The sequence below is a fragment of the Papio anubis genome, chromosome 20 (genome assembly GCF_008728515.1).
Source record: "Papio anubis isolate 15944 chromosome 20, Panubis1.0, whole genome shotgun sequence".
Classification (NCBI taxonomy): Eukaryota; Metazoa; Chordata; class Mammalia; order Primates; family Cercopithecidae; genus Papio; species Papio anubis.
This window is the reverse complement of record NC_044995.1, coordinates 47628670-47640774: the sequence shown is the minus strand read 5'-3', so window position 1 is coordinate 47640774 and position 12105 is coordinate 47628670.

Sequence of the window (12105 nt, the reverse complement as noted above, 5' to 3'; positions counted from 1 at the left end):
GGCTGGTCTCGAACTCCTGATTTTAGGTGATTCACCCGCCTAGGCCTCCCAAAGTGCTGGGATTACAGGCATGAGCCACCATGCCCAGCTGTGAGACCCTGTTTCTGCAAAAAATTAGCCAGGCATGATGGCACACGTCTGTAGTACCAGACACTTGGGAGGCTGAGGTGTGAGGATCCCTTGAGCCCAGGAAGTTGATGCTGCAATGAGTTATGATTGCATGACTGCACTCCAGGCTGGGCAACAGGGCAAGACCCTATCTCCAAAAACAAAAAAACAAAAAACAACAACAAAAAAACCCAACAACAACAACAAAAAAAAAAAAAAAAAAACAAGAAGGGGAACAGTAGCCATAGGGTAACCAAGGTAACCAACTGAAAAACGGAAGATGATAAGGGTTGGCGAGGATGTGGAGAGAGCAAAACCCTTGTGCTCTGCAGTGGGAAATGGAACACGGTGAGCATGGGGAGAAACAGTCTGGCCATTTCTCAGAATTAAACATGGAATTATAGGCAGAGCCCGGTGACTCATGCCTGTAATCCCAGCACTTTGGGAGGCTGAGGCAGGTGAATCACCTGAGGTCAGGAGTTCGAGGCCAGCCTGGCCAATATGGAGAAACCCCATCTTTACTAAAAACACAAAATTAGCCGGGCGTAGTGGCGCATGCCTGTCATCCCAGCTACTCAGGAGGCTGAGGCAGGAGAATCGCTTGAACCCGGCAGGCGGAGGTTGTGGTGAGCGGAGATTGCGCCACTGCCCTCCAGCCTGGGCAACAAGAGAAACCCTCCACAAAAAAAAAAAAAAAAAAGGCCGGGCGCGGTGGCTCAAGCCTGTAATCCCAGCACTTTGGGAGGCTGAGACGGGTGAATCATGAGGTCAGGAGATTCAGACCATCCTGGCTAACACGGTGAAACCCCGTCTCTACTAAAAAATACAAAAAAAATTAGCCGGGCGCGGTGGCGGCGCCTGTAGTCCCAGCTACTCGGGAGGCTGAGGCAGGAGAATGGCGTAAACCCGGGAGGCGGAGCTTGCAGTGAGCTGAGATCCAGCCACTGCACTCCAGCCTGGGGCACAGAGCGAGACTCCGTCTCAAAAAAAAAAAAACAAAACAAAACCTGGAATTACCGTAGGGACCAGCAATCCTGCTCCTGGGCAAGGCCCCAAGGAACTCACAGCAGGGACCCAAAGAGGTCCTTGCACAGCCACGTTCATGGGAGCATGACTCACAACAGCCAAAATGCACAGGCAACTCAAGTGTCCATGGACGGAGCAATGAATGAACACAAGGTACTCCATCCACACAATGGACTACTACCCAGCCATGAAAAGGAAGGGAATCTGGATACAGGGTACAACAGCATGACCCTTGAAGATGTCACACTCGTGAAATAAGCCAAGGTCAGCCATAGTGACTCACGCCTGTAATTCCAACACTTTGGGAGGCAGAGAGGGGTGGATCACCTGACATCAGGAGTTCAAGACCGGCCTGGCCAACATGGCGAAACCCCATCTCTACTAAAAATATAAAAATTAGGCCGGGCGCGGTGGCTCAAGCCTGTAATCCCAGCACTTTGGGAGGCCGAGACGGGCGGATCACGAGGTCAGGAGATCGAGACCATCCTGGCTAACACGGTGAAACCCCGTCTCTACTAAAAATACAAAAAACTAGCCAGGCGAGGTGGCGAGCGCCTGTAGTCCCAGCTACTTGGGAGGCTGAGGCGGGAGAATGGCGTGAACCCGGGAGGCGGAGCTTGCAGTGAGCTGAGATCACACCACTGCACTCCAGCCTGGGCGACAGAGCGAGACTCCGTCTCAAAAAAAAAAAAAAAAATTAGCCGGGCATGGTGGTGGCACGCCTGTAGTCCCAGCTACTTTAGAGGCTGAGGCAGGAGAATTGCTTGAACCCGGGAAGTAAAGGTTGCAGTGACCCGAGATCGTGCCATTGCACTCCAGCCTGGGCAACAGAGCAAGACTCCATCTCAAAACAAGAGAGAGAGAGAGAGAGAAAGAGGGAAAGAGAGAGAGAAAAGAGAGACAGAGAGAAAGCAAACAAGCAAGGAGGCAGGCTGGGAGTAGTCGCTCACACCTGTGCATCCCAGAACTTTGGGAGGCTGAGACAGGAGGGACCAAGGAGTTTGAGGTCAGCCTGGACAACATAGCAAGACCCTGTCTCTACTTTAAAAAAAAAAATTGGGGGGCCAGAGCAGTGGCTCATGCCTATAATCCCAGCACTTCGAGAAGCCAAGGCAGGAGGATCGCTTGAGCCCAGGAGTTTGAGACCAGACTAAGCAACATAGTAAGACCCTGTTTCTTTTTTTAATTTAAAATTTTATTCTTGGCCGGGCACAGCGGCTCATGCCTGTAATCTCAGCACTTTGGGAGACCGAGGCGGCCAAATCGCTTGAGGTCAGGAGTTTGAGATCAGCCTGGCCAACATGGCGAAACCCCATCTCTGCTAAAAATACAAAAATTAGCCGGGTGTGGTGGGGGCACCTGTAATTCCAGCTACTTGGGAGGCTGAGGCAGGAGAATCGCTTGAACCTGGGAGGCAGAAGTCGCAGTGAGCCAAGATTGCGCCATTGCACTCCAGCTGGGGTGACAGAGAGTCCGTCTCAAAAAAAAAAAATTAAAATTAAAATTAAATTTAAATTTAAAAAGTAAAATAAAATATTTTATGGCCAGGCATGGTGGCTCACACCTGTAATCCCAGCACTTTGGGGGGCCGAGGCAGGCAGATCATGAGGTCAGGAGTTTGAGACCAGCCTGGCCAACATGGTGAAATCCCGTCTCCACTAAAAATACAAAAATTAACTGGGCATGGTGGCACACGCCTGTAATCCCAGCTACTTGGGAGGCTGAAGCAGGAGACTAGCTTGAACCAGGGAGGCAGAGGTTGCTGTGAGTTGAGATCACACCACTGCACTCCAGCCTGGGTGACAGAGCAAGACTCTATCTCAGGGGGGAAAAAAAAGTAATAATTAAGATGGCAAATTTTGCTCTGTGTGTTTTGCTAAAAGTTAAAAAAATAGGAACAGGAGGCCGGGCGCAGTGGCTCATGCCTGTAATCCCAGCACTTTGGGAGGCTGAGGCGGGTGGATCACGAGGTCAAGAGATCAAGACCATCCTGGCTAACACAGTGAAACCCTGCCTGTACTAAAAATACAAAAAGTTAGCCGGGCGTGGTGGGGGGCGCCTGAAGTCCCAGCTACTCGGGAGGCTGAGGCAGGAGAATGGCGTGAACCTGGGAGGCGGCGCTTGCAGTGAGCCGAGATCACGCCACTGCACTCCAGCCTGGGCGACAGAGGAGACTCCGTCTCAAAAAAAAGAAAAAAAATAGGAACAGGAGCACTAGGGTAGCTGGCTCATCCCAGTTTGCCCAGAACTTTCCCGGTGTTAGCACTCAAAGTTCTGTGTTCCTGGGAGAAATAGGAGGATTCGTCACTCTTATGGGGGCCAACCAGCTCATTCAGATCATTCCATGACCCCATTCCTATAGGGCTCAGAGAGGGAAAGAAACTTGCCCAAGGTCACTCAGCAGAGCTGAATTTTTTTTTTTTTTTTTTTTTTTTTTTTGAGACGGAGTCTCGCTCCTCAGGAATCCTTGTTCCACCAGAGGAGACACCTCCTGCTCCTGTGTGGGACCCCCCTCCACCACCTCCAACTTCCTGGAATCCCCTCTGGGTCCCACCAATCCTCCAGGGCTTTCTGGTCCCCTCAGCAGAGGCCCCAGCCCCCAGCAACCACCCCATTGGCTGGATCCTTCTAAAGTCCCTCATTCTCCTCCTGCACTCACGATGGGGCCACAGACACCCCCACACACAAGTTTGTGTATTTACTTTCTTTCTTTCTTTTGAGAGAGTCTTGCTCTGTCGTCCAAGCTGGAGTACAGTGGCACAATCTCGGCTCCCTGCCTGTAACCTCTGCCTCCCGGGTTCAAGTGATTCTCCTGCCTCAGCCTCCCGAGTAGCTGGGATCACAGCCGTGCACCACCACGTCCGGCTAATTTTTGTATTTTTTAGTAGAGATGGGGGCTTCACCATGCTGGCCAGGCTGGTCTCAAACTCCTGATCTCAGGTGATCCTGCCTCGGCCTCCCAAAGTGTTAGGATTACAGGCGTGAGCCACCGCAGCTGGCCTGTATTTACTTTACAAGTCCCACTTATTTTATTTATTTATTTATTTATGTTTATTTTTTTGAGATGGAGTCTCACTCTGTCGCCCAGACTGGAGTGCTGTGGCAGGATCTTGGCTCACTGCAAGCTCTGCCTCCCGGGTTCATGCCATTCTCCTGCCTCAGCCTCCCGAGTAGCTGGGACTACAGGCGCCCGCCACCACGCCGGGCTAATTTTTTGTATTTTTAGTAGAGATAGGGTTTCACCCTGTTGGCCATGATGGTCTCGATCTCCTGACCTCATGATGCGCCTGCCTCGGCCTCCCAAAGTGCTGGGATTACAGGCTTGAGCTACCGCGCCCGGCCTGTTTTATTGATTTTTAACTAAATGCCTCTGAAGAGGAAACTTTCTGACATGACATGAGGAAACCTGGATTTTCTGACACATGTTAAAATAAACACAGAGGAGCTCGGTGGCTCATGCCTGGAATCCCAACAATTTGGGAGGTCGAGGCTGGAGGATCACTTGAGCCCAGGAGTTCAAGACCAGCCTGGGCAACATAGCAAGACCCTGTCTCTACAAAAAATATTAAAAATCAGCTGGGCGGCCGGGCGCGGTGGCTCAAGCCTGTAATCCCAGCACTTTGGGAGGCCGAGACGGGCGGATCACGAGGTCAGGAGATCAAGACCATCCTGGCTAACACAGTGAAACCCCGTCTCTACTAAAAAATACAAAAAACTAGCCGGGCAAGGTGGCGGGCGCCTGTAGTCCCAGCTACTCGGGAGGCTGAGGCAGGAGAATGGCGTGAATCCGGGAGGCGGAGCTTGCAGTGAGCTGAGATCCGGCCACTGCACTCCAGCCTGGGCGACAGAGCGAGACTCCGTCTAAAAAAAAAAAAAAATCAGCTGGGCTTGGGGGTGCACGCCTGTGGTCCCAGCTACTGGGGAAGCTGAGGTGTGAGGATTTCTTGAGCACAGGAGGTGGAGGCTTCAGTGAGCTATGATCACGCCACTGCACTCCCGCCTGGGCGACAGAGCAAGACCCTGTCTCAAAAACAACGCAAAGGCTGGGCGCGGTGGCTCACGCCTGTAATCCCAGCACTTTGGGAGGCCGAGGCGGGCAGATCACAAGGTCAGGAGATTGAGACCACGGTGAAACCCCGTCTCTATTAAAAATACAAAAAATTAGCCGGGCGCAGTGGCGGGCGCCTATAGTCCCAGCTACTCGGGAGGCTGAGGCAGGAGAATGGCGTGAACCCGGGAGGCGGAGCTTGCAGTGAGCCGAGATTGCGCCACTGCACTCCAGCCTGGGGCACAGAGCGAGACTTTGTCTCAAAAAAAAAAAAAAAACAATGCAAAAAGCCACAGAACTTGTATCACCTAAAATCATCCTTGCCTTCACCTTCCTGAAATGCTCCCGGCCAAGAGCAATCTCAGGCCAGTGGCTCTCAGCTGGGGGTGATTCTGCACCCCCAACCAGGGGACACTGGACAATGTCTGGAGACATTTGTGGTCCTCATGCCCTGGGAAGGTGTGAGTGGAGACCAGGGATGCTGCTCAACCCCTACAGTGCCCAGGACGGCCCCACCCAGAGAACAGTCCAACCCCAAATATATACAGTGCCCCAGGGAAAAAAACTATTCTAAGAGCAGAGAATGGACTCCAATCCTACCCTGGGCCGGGCGTGGTGGCTCACACCTGTCAACTCAGCACTTTGGGAGGCCGAGGCAGGCAGATCACTTGAGGTCAGGAGCTCGAGACCAGCCGGGCCAACATGGTGAAACCCTGTCTCTACTAAAAATACAAAAATTAGCCGGGCGTGGTGGTGGGTGTCTGTAATCCCAGGTACTCAGGAGGCTGAGCAGGAGAATCACTTGAACCTGGGAGGAAGAGGTTGTGGTGAGCCAAGATCGCACCGCTGCATTCCAGCCTGGGCAACAGAGCCAGACTCTGCCTCAAAAAAAAAAAAAAAAAAAAAAAAATCTTGCCCCGCTCCCTTAAGGTACCCATCGTGGGCCCAGGAAGGGACTGAGAGTCCAGGGCGGGCACCAGCCCTCACACACAGGCCCCCGTGCTGTCCCGTGGCTGATACTTCTCTGGGCCAAGTCATTTCTGGGGTGTGAGGAACTTGGCTGAGGGAAGCCTAGCTCTGGTGAAAGTCCCCTGCCTGGGGGCCTTCCTCCTTGACCCCTGCAGGACCCCGGGTGACAGGCAGCGCACGGAGTCTGCGGAGGGCAGAGGACCTCGTTGGAAGCTGGCCTTCTGAGCTCCCATGTGAGGGTGGGAGTCTCAGGCCCACACTGGGGAACTTGGTTCAGGGCTCCTGAGGGCTCTCCCTGTGAGGGGCTGCGGAGGGGTGTCTCAGGGTCCCCGGGGTCTGGGGCAGACAGGCAGGACCCCGCTGTGCCCCTGACTCAGTGGCTTCTCCAGCTGGGAAGGCAATCTTTGGGGGGTTTTTTTTGAGGCAGGGTCTCACTCTGTCACCCAGGCTGGAGTGCAGTGGCACCATCGTGGCTCACGGCAACCTCAACCTCTTGAGCTCAAGCGATCCTCCTGCTTCAGCCTCCCAAGTAGCTGGGACTACAGGGCGTGCCACCACGCCCAGCTAGTTTTTTTATTTTATGTAGAGACAGGATCTACGTTTCCGAGGCTGGTCTCCTGGGCTCAAGGGAGACTCCCACCTCAGCCTCTCAAAGTGCTGGGATTACAGGTATGAACCACCTGGGTCATTAGGAAGCCAGTCTGCAGCCCCCTCCCTGTCTGGGAGGCGCTGGAGGGTGTGTGCGCAGACAGATGGACAGTCCCTTCATGGAGAACCGCAATGCGCTGCCCTGCACTGCCCGCTCCCCGGGACCGCCCAGTCCTCGGACTTTGCCCTCGGGCCCTTCCCCAGAAGTCCTGCCCGCCACGGGAAGAGAGAGGCTGAGACCCACCCCGATGGAAGCAGAGAGGCCCTGGAAGGTGGGGGAATGCGCCTTCGGTGCCGGCCTCCCCCCAACTCTATTTCAGGCACCCCCACCCCACTCCCAGCATCTGCCACTCACATCAGGTAGCAGTCAGCCGGCCTCTTAATCAGCAGTTACTCTGTTGGCACCGCCCCTGCCCCCCACCCCAGGGCCCTACCAGAGCCAAAGCTGTCCCTTCCAAGGCTTGGGCGCCCCGGACTCCCCGCTGCCAGAGCCTTAAGGGGGTGTCCTTGGGGCCAGCTGGGTGCCCAGCCAGGGCCTGGGGGAGAAGCAGGCTGAAGGGCCCAGGCAGGATCCACCCTGCACATTCTGGGGGAGCTGCGGGCTCCCGAGAATTGGCCTTGTCTCCTCTCTGCCCCCATTAAGCTTCTGCAGCATTCAACGAGGTGGAGAAAGTGCTGAGCTTCAGGGAGGACCACGGCCCAGCCCCCTCCAAGGTAGGGGAGGGGGTGACAAGGTGGGGGTCCGGCCGGCTCTCCAAGCAGGGAGCCCGTGAGGTGCAGTCAATCCAAACAGGGCTCATTGAAGACACGGCCTGTAAGTTCTCCCCTAAAGGGTCCCTGAAACTATGAAATCCCAGAGAGGGGCAGGAGACCCCGGGATGGCCAGGGGCGGGGGTGGGGACGAGACCGGAAGGAGGGAGCCCCCACCTCCGTCCTCACCATTCGCCTTCCCCACTGAGGGAGCCACGGCCGTGGCCACATCATCGCAAGACACACATGCATTGTTGGGGTCGCCCGGCCTGCGGCGGGATCCCCGGCTCCGTCCCCTCTTAGATAAGGAGAAGCAGTGAGCAGGCCCAGCCTCCAAACAGCTCAGCCACTGCCACCGCTGCCGCCTCCTTCTCCTCCTCCTCCTCCTCCCCACAGCCATCTTCCCTGCTCCTTAGGCAGGGACAGGCCTGGGCTGTCCTGGAGGCCACCAAACCGCCTGGGACAAGTAGGTACCACCCCGGATCTGTGCTTCGGACGTCCTTTGAGGGGGATCTCGTTTCACCACTGTTCTGTGTCTGACTTCTGGCCGCCGAACGGGGGCCCGTGTTCTGCACGAGGCTGACCAGGGGGACGGGGGGCGGGAAGAGATGGTTTTGGTACTTACTTTTCTTTTTGTCTCACAACAGGGGGGTTAAGGTTCTCGGGGGCTGAAGGAGCCGCTTGGGGCTGGCAGGCCTGGCTTTATAGCGGCCGTCACCCCGGACCTGGGCAAAGGCGCTGTGGTTATTAATAGTGACTGCAGCTTCATGCCCGTATATGGTCAAGGCCACGGCAGCTGCGGGCTCTGCCGGACTCAGGCCTCCTCCCAACACCTGCTCCGGGCCCTGACCTGGAGGCGCCGGGCAGCACTCGCCCCATCCAATGTGACTTGGCAATGACCATGTCGGAGACCCTAGAATCAAACAAGACTCACAGTTGGGGGCCCTCCAGAGGGTGCCGGGTCCCGCTGCACCCCTTCCTTCCGCCCTCACCACCGTCTTGGGAGGCACATGGAATCCCTGTCCCTGGGGAGGGGGAAATGGCAGAGAGAGAGGCAGCACTGTTTACCAGGAGCGCAGCCAGGATGTGCTTCAGCCCAGGACACATTTTTGCAGACGGTGTGTAACTAAATCCAGGCTGCGGCCTGAGGCCTCAAATGGGTGTTCTGTGTCCTGTGCTGCCTTTACTCAGCCTGGGGAAACCGGGAGGACCCATGGCCTCCTCCGCTCCTGCAGGTGCGTCCCCTAGACAAAGAGCTCTCCTTCCTCAGAGGGGGCTGGGCGGGGTCCTGCTTCTCCTTTAGTAGCTAGTTTCTGTCCCTTGCCAGCCCTGGAACTCTTCTCTTTTCCTCTTCTCCGCTTCTCTTCTTTTTTTTTTGAGACAGAGTCTCACTCTGTTGCCTAGGCTGGAGTGCAGCGGCACAACCTCGGCTCACTACAACCTCTGCTTCCTGGGTTTCGAACGATTCTCCTACCTCAGCCTTCCGAGGAGCTGGGACTACAGGTGCCCACCACCATACCTGGCTAATTTTTTGTATTTTTAGTAGAGACAGGGTTTCACCCTGTTAGCCAGGACGGTCTCGATCTCCTGACCTTGTGATCTGCCCGCCTCGGCCTCCCAATGTGCTAGGATTACAGGCATGAGCCACCGCGTCCAGCCTCTTTCTTTTTTTTTGAAATGGAGTCTCGCTCTGTCGCCCAGACTGGAGTGCGGTGGTGCAACCTCGGCTCACTACAACCTCCGCCTCCTGGGTTCAAGTGATTCTCCTGTCTCAGCCTCTGGAGTTGCCGGGATTATAGGCGCCCATCACCACACCTGGCTAATTTTTTGTATTTTTATTAGAGACAAGAGTTTTACCATGTTGGTCAGGCTGGTCTCGAACTCCTGACCTCAGGTGATCCACCCGCCTTGGCCTCCCAAACTGCCAGTTCTGTTAATTTTTTTTTATTTTACTTTATATGAGACAGAGTTTCGCTCCTGTTGCCCAGGCTGTAGTGCAGTGGCACGATTGCAGCTCACCACAACCTCCACTTCCTGGGTTCAAGCAATTCTCCTGCCTCAGCCTCCCGAGTAGCTGGGGTTACAGGCACACGCCACCATGTCCGACTAAATTTTATATTTTTAGTAGAGACGGGTTTTCTCCATGTTGGTCAGGCTGGTCTCGAACTCCCAACCTCAGGTGATCCGCCCACCTCAGCCTCCCAAAGTGCTGGGATTACAAGCGTGAGGCACTGTGCCCAGTCTTTTTTTTCCTTTTCTTCCTCCCCTCCCTTGCCCTCTCCTCCCCTCTCTTCCCCTCACCTCCCCTCTTTTCTTTCTTTTTTCTTTTCTTTTCTGACAGAGTCTCACTCTGTCACCCAGGCTGGAGTGCAGTGACATAATCACAGGTCACTGCAGCCTTGACCTCCTGGGCTCAAGCGATCCTCCTGCCTCAGCCTCCCTGGTAGCTGGGATTGCAGGCATGAGCCACCATGCCCAGCTAATGTTCTAATTTTTTTGTAGACACAGGGTCTCCCCAGGTTGCCCAGTCTGGTCTGCAACTCCTGGGCTCAAGCAATCCTCCCGCCTCAGCCTCCCACAGTGCCGAGATGACAGGCATGAGCCACTGCACTCGGCCTGAAATTTTCTCAACAAGCCGGTGGCCTCTTCTCCAGGGAACCGGAGGCCGCCTCACACTCTGCGAAGCCTGCCTCCCATGGTCCCGGGCTGTGTACTGTGTTCCTGAGCACAGCCCAGGGTTGGGGGGCCCTGCCTGGTGTGGGGCGTCCCCTCCCCCACGCTGTCTATCTCATCTGTCCAGCACCTGAGGTCCTGTGTTCCACCAGGCCCATGACCTTTCTCTGATGCCCCAGGGTTGAGTCACGGCCAAGCTGAGGCCTGAACCCAGCTTGCCTTGTCCTGGAGGGCGCACCTGGCCCTGCTCCGAGCTGCTGAGGGTGTCGGGGGGGGGCCCGGGGGGACACAGGTGACAACCCCACCCAGGACGCAGGCAGCTGCAGTCATCGCTGGATGCACAGGGATGGGCACCAGGCAAGAAACACACCAAGCTCTCACTGGCTGTCCCTGGCGCTGAGCCCCATTCCAGGGATGTCTTTCAAAACTTGCTCCCACTGGCCAGACACGGTGGCTCACGCCTGTAATCCCAACACCTCAGGAAGCCGAGGCGGGCGGATCACCTGAGGTCAGGAGTTCGAGACCAGCCTGGCCAACATGGTGAAACCCTGTCTCTACTAAAAATACAAAAATTAGCCAGGCGTGGTGGCGGGCGCCTGTAATCCCAGCACTACTTGGGAGGCTGAGGCAGGAGAATCGTTCTGTCTCAAAAAAAAAAAAAGAAAACTTGCTCCCACCAGACGGACCCCCAGCCCCCTACTCCTCTCTCTGCCTCACTCCGTCCCAGACACTCCTTGGCTACTGGCATGACCAAGAGGCCGTCTACCCATACACGAAGCCTCCTGGCAGGGCCTCCAGCTGCCACCTCTCCTGAAAGCAGAACTCGACAGGCCAGATTCTGCAGGGGCGGCGAGATCACGGCTCACCCCAGGGCTGGCCACGGGTGTTTTCTTGACCTGGAAATCAAACCAGTGACCGTCCCGACTGTGGTAGCTGAGGGCTGGAAACCGCCAGGGACCAGCCAATGCCAGCTATAGTCACGGGGCAGGTCACGATACACCCATGTCAGCCAGGCACCACGCTACTCAAGAGGCTCTCTCAGAGCTCCAGAGGTCAGGAGGCCTGAAGGAAGGCGTCAGCAGAGCCAGGCTCCGTCAGACAGCTGCAGGAAAGGATCCTTCCTGCCTCTCCACATTCCAGTGGTGGCCAGAAGGCCTTGACTCCTTGGCTGCATCGCTCCAATCTCTGCCTCCATTTTCTTTTGTTTTTTTTTTTTTTTTTGTGAGACAGAGTCTCGCTCTGTCACCCAGGCTGGAGTGCAGTGGCACAATCTCAGCTCACTGCAAGCTCCACCTCCCGGGTTCACGCCATTCTCCTGCCTCAGCCTCCCGAGTAGCTGGGACTACAGGCGCCCGCCTCCACCCCCGGCTAATTTTGTGTGTTTTTAGTAGAGACAGGGTTTCACTATGTTGGCCAGGCTGGTCTCGAACTCCTGACCTCAGGTGATCCGCCCGCCTCGGCCTCCCAAAGTGCTGGGATTACAGGTGTGAGCCACTGCCCCTGGCCTGCTGTGTGTACTTTAACCACAATAAAAACATACTTGAAGCTGGACATGGTGGCTTATGCCTGTAATCCCAGCACTTTGGGAGGTGGAGGCGAGAGGATCACTTGAGCCCAGGAATTTGAGACCAGCCTGGGAAACATAGTGAGACACTGTCTCAACAAATAACAATAATAATAATAGTAATAATAATACATCTAGTACATCCAATCTGGTTAATCGTCACAGCATTCAGCACTTCCTACCAGATCCCCTAGGGTTCCTCATCCCCTGGTGCACAAAGCATCAAGCCCTGGCCTCTTGGAGGCCTCTGGGATCCCACCGGAGGCCGGGACCATCACCCCCTCAGCCGTCAGAAGACCAGGGGGCCCCTCCGGTCAGA